Here is a 5,465-nt window from a genome sequence, read left to right on the forward strand (position 1 = left end):
ATTTTCCTTTTGTGAGAAACCACGAACTATTAGTGGAAAACTCACTGTGTATCGTTCAGTTAACCGTTTCTCTCTCCATTTCGGTGGTATACTTTTCAAAACATTCGTCACTGTTTCAAAAGTGACCGATCTAATGTACGTCATTAATTGCTCTACTCAGCGATATTATTGTTTCTTTATTGTTCGCCCCTGCTTGCCTCAACCGTTGGCCACGCCTTCTTCCGCTGGCCTGTACAATATCCTACCACACGCATCGTATTTGAATGAGTCTTTTGTCTGTCGCGACGGAGTGAGGTTCTGTGCTCCAGTAGTGAGAGTGAGAGAGGTCATCTAGCACCCAGACTCCACTAGACCACAGTTCTCCAGGCTCTCACCCTTCCTGGGTGATACGCTACATTGACCAGTATTTTCTTTTTGTTTTCCTAGACTTAAGGGTTTAGTTAAGGTGCTTTTCCTAGGTTTAAGAATTTAGCTTTTGAGTGAGTGAGTGAGTGAGTGCAATCTCTTTATTTTGAATTCATTTTGAAATGTAACGTTAAATTTATTTCTTTGTAATCAATAAATTTAACAGTTCTATTTCTTTGAGCTTAATGTAATGTAAACTCGTGTTTCATTTCTCCATAATTAAGCTTATTTCCCTTATAGCTCCTAGCTTGCATAAACGCTTTGCTATTCATAACTGGTACTTAGGCCAGTCTTGTTGTATTAAGCTTAAAATCCGTTGTGCCTTCTAGGAGTTACGCATCAGCAAGAACCTGATATTATTAATAGTATTAGTTATTTATTGTCAGGGGTGAAGTCACTTTCTCCAGAGGCTAACAGTACTAATAAACAGCAATTGTGAGTAATTAGTCTCTGCTGTGTACTGTTGAGAAAGTTTATAAATTCTCGTTCTGAGAGAGTCGGCGAAGCGGGCCGGCATAAAGTAATCATTGCTTGATTTAGCAAGACAATTCTTGTTCCTGCTGTTCAGTAATATTGAACATTATCATTTAATAATTGCATTTTATTTTTAAAACCCCGTGACAGGTGTGAATGTGATGACGGTAGTGGTATTCTGGATGTCAAACTAACTGGCATTGGGAGCTGTGGGAGAGAGGATGATAGTAGTGGTAGCTATGGGATCTGATGATGATAATGAGCGAGGAAATCGTGGTTATTATGACGGCAGTGGTAGCAGTGAGATGGTAACTATAGTTGTGCTTATGAAGATAATGGTAGTGGTGGCTGTGGTTATGATGATGATATGATTGACAATGGTAGTTGTTAGGGAAGGACTACAATTCAATAAGTTAGATAAATGGTTACAAAGCAGCTTGTCCATGATTTTAGTAACTACAGCAATTTTTCCATTAGCAGATAGAGATAATTATGCTGGCGACAGTGTCCGTGGTTCTAGGAGTATAGAAACCTCTGACACAGTGTCTTATCATTGTTTTGATATTTAAGGCTTCTCCCCTCCCTTAGAAACCACTAAATTTATAACTACAAAATTAAAAATCAAGTTCAATTAGAAATTTACCTAGTTTTGTTAAACTTATTTCTAAAGGAGCAAAACTCTGCAGCCAATATCTTTGGAGAGTACCCTCTCTTCAAGGCTGATTTTTTATGGTTTTCACAAATAAACTTATGATAAGCTCCCTCCTGTAACTTTGATATTCATTCGTATGAAAAACAGTGGGGATAGGTGGTCCTTGCAATTTCAATTCTTTGTCCTTTCTGTATCAACGAGAACGACTATGATTATATTCCTCTCCTAAGACTTATTTGTGTAGAGACAAGAAAGTATAAAGAACATGAATTCTTGTTGTCGCTCCTGAAAAAAAGCTATTCTGAGTTACCAGAGGGATGTTGATCCTAAGCTGGTTTGTCAATCTCGGTTGCTGCGACGTTTGTAAAAATTCCTTCATCCCTCATTCGTCTATCTCTCTGTCTCGTAACCCTTTTTTGCCCCACAAGCGTTGAGCCTCACGGTAAGGCTACTCAATCCCGATATTTAAGGCAAGTCTCACCATCTCGCTCGTCCCTGAGTGGCATAATATTAGCAATAAACCCCCAATCACCCCTCGAAGGTAACAGTTACTGGCCCTATCCACTTGGAGCCCCTTAGCACAATAAATTATCAGGAGTAATTTGGTTGTGCTCAATAGTTCCCTGGATTGCTGAAACCTGCATGGCATGTCACTAAGTGTATACCCACCTGAAGAAAGCACTACATTTGGTGAGTGGACGGTGGGCGACCCCAACCTCCCTTCCTCTTTCTTTCCGTTCTCCTTCCACCCTCTGTTTTTTATCATTTTCATTTCTTCGCTCCTTCAACTTTTCTAGTCTCTTTCCGTCCTTCCTCTCCCATCCTGCTCTCCTTCCTCTTACATCCCTTTCATCCTCTACTTTCCCTACATCCTTCCTCTCCCCCATTTCCTTCTCTCCTTCCTCCCTCACGTATTAATCTTTTCCTCTCTTTTTCCTCCCTCATTCTTCCCTTCATCTTCTCTCTCTCCCTCCTTCCTTCCTCATTCTCCTTTTAGCCGCGTCCCTTTCTCCCTCCACCTTTCACTCCCAGTTTCTTTGCTTCTTCCTCCCTTTCACTTTCCATCCTCCGACTCTCTCTCTCTCTCTCTCTCTCTCTCTCTCTCTCTCTCTCTCTCTCTCTCAGTAAATCAACCTCGTTACCCCATCGTTGTGTCAAACCCCTGGCCGTATTCTAGCCACTGTCATTCGATGAAATGTAAAATGAACTCAGCGACCCAGTTACCGTTGTCAGTGTGTTGAAATGGCTGAACGAGGAGTTACATACAGACCCCGTTGGTTTGTAAAAAAAATATATTAAAAAAGTCACCAATATAAATACGGACTTCCACAGATCACAGTGAAGCAGCTGAACGAGGAATTACATTATATATTGACCTCGCTGGTTTGTACAAAAATCCCTGTCAGCAAAGGACTAAATATCAGTGCACAACTCTGTAGATCACAATGAAGTAACTGAACGAGGAATTTTGTATAAACCTCCTGGTATGCAAAATAACCCCTGTTTACTAAGGAATAAATATGGCTATGCATCTCTACAGATCGCAATGAAGTAACTGAACGAGGAATTATCTATAGACATCGGTCGTTTGTACAATAAGTGCTGTTGTTCATGGATTATATATTTTTATGCATCTCTACGGATCAAAATAAACTAGACTGCGGAACAATTATTTGAGCATACATGGGAACGTTGTGTGCATATTTTCACACATGGATTCAGTACACCTTTTTCACTTAAACAAATTATGACACTATGAAAAGTAAGACATTTCCAGACCATCGTACCCTGGAGTGATAATTTTGATGAAGAAAACATCGAAAATGTTAAGATATTAACAACAAAGTCAATAGGGATGAAATGATGAAGGAGCTAATTTCAAAAAGAAGAAGGGCCAGGAAGAAGTGTCGGAAATAAAGTGGGTCAGAAAGAACAAATGTCTGAAAAAGTGTCTGAAAGAATAATCGTCGGAAGGAAAGGTGTCGAAAAAAAAGTATCGGAAAGAAAGTGTCGGAAAGAAATGTAGGAAAGAAGATTCGGATATAAAAAGCGTCAGGAAGAAAAAGTGACAGAAAGAAATGGAGGAAAGAGGAGTCGGAAAGAAGTGCCTGGAAGTATAACCTGGTAGGGAACACTCACAAATGCAAACGTAAATAACAAAGGAAAGCAGTACGAACGTTATGCCAGTCACCTTTGTCATTCTTTTACATATTTTACTGTATCACTGTTGACGGAAGGTTACTGTTAGTGTTTTTACGGGAATGGTCAAGCTTATTTTTATAGTTACTAATCAAAGAATGTCCAACGCACAAAGGAATCGACTCTAACCCGGCCTGACTAGCTTGATCCTCAGTCTAGAGAAAGCTACTTAAAATCTGTGTGTGTGTGTGTGTGTGTGTGTGTGTGTGTGTGTGTGTGTGTGTGTGTGTGTGTGTGTGTGTGTGTGTGTGTGTGTGTGTGTGTGTGCGAGAGAGAGAGAGAGCGCGAGCGGAAGCCAAGTGGAGGATGGTAAACACAAGAAAGGTTGGTGAGGCTGTGTTGGATGACAAGGATGGGAGGCTCCCTTCCTCCTTGTACCCGTTACCTTACTATGAACCTCCAGTTCTGTCTCAACTTTTTTTTTTTTTTAATGTGAGGAAGAAGGAACCAAAGGCCACGAGCCCGCAATAACAGTTCCCTTCAAGAGAAAAAACAAAATACGAGAGAGAGCCAAATCCAAGATCCGATCATTTCGAGATGCCTGGACACACTGCGTTTGAAAAACTGGAGATCATAGGAAACAGGAAATACAGACAGAGGGAGACAGTTCTAGAGCTGACCTGTTGCATAAATGAAGGACTGGGAGTAACGGTTAACTCTTGCATTAAAGAACTGGACAGAAAAGGGATGAGAATTTGCTGCTAGACGGGTGCTATGCGCCCGTCGTAGAGGTGGAGGAATGCAAGCAGACAGTTCAAAAGAGCAATGACCATTGAAGTAGCGATAGAAAAGAGATAAAGATGCAACAGTGCGGAGAAGAGACAGAGATTGAAGGGAGTCAGTAAGAGGAGGAGAGAATGAGACGAAAAGCCTTTGACTCCACCCTATTGAGAAGAGCTGTATGTGGGGAACCACCACACACATGAGAGTTGTACTCCACAAATGGGCGGATAAAACCCGTGTATAGAGTCAACAATTGTACAGGGGTAAAGAAGGAACGGTCGACTTAGCACACCTAATCTCTTGGAGGCAGATATTACAAGAGATGTAATATGATCTTTCCGAGATAAGTCCCGAGTGAATGATACCCCAAGCGTATTCAAGGATGGTGCAGGATTAAGCTGAATATTATTAAATATTAGTAGGTACACCTGTGGAAGATTTTGTCGGGTTGATAGGTGTAAGAACTGAGTCTCTGATGTATTAAAAACAGCAAGGTTATTTTTACCCCAGTCAGAGATACGAGCCAAGTCAGATATTAGGTGTGCCATAGCCTCATCCCTTGTTTGTTGAAGTAACTGCTGAGATGGGCCTTGCAGGAACCGAATGGAAAGGTGAAGGGTGGAGTCATCAGCGTATGAGTGGATAGGGTTAGTTGTACAGCTTAAAAGGTCATTGATGAATAAAAGGAAGAGAGTTGGTGATTGGACAGAGCCCTGAGGAACACCACTGTTAATAGATCTGGGAGAAGAACGATGGCCGTCTACAACAGCGGCTATAGAACGACCAGAAAGGAAGCTAGAGATAAAGACACAGATAGAAGGATAGAAACCGTAAGAGGGCAGTTTGGAAATTAAAGATTTATGCCAGACTCGATCGAAAGCCTTTGAGATGTCAAGTGCAATAGCAAAGCTTTCGCCAAAGTCCGAAAGGAGGAAGATCAGGATTAGATCTGACTGACAATTTCAGCACAAACATCTGTACCAATTTTATATTACTTCGTGTACCCGCTATA

The sequence above is a fragment of the Coenobita brevimanus genome, chromosome 68 (assembly GCF_032717465.1).
Source record: "Coenobita brevimanus isolate Jiangsu-jjx chromosome 68, ASM3271746v2, whole genome shotgun sequence".
NCBI lineage: Eukaryota > Metazoa > Arthropoda > Malacostraca > Decapoda > Coenobitidae > Coenobita > Coenobita brevimanus.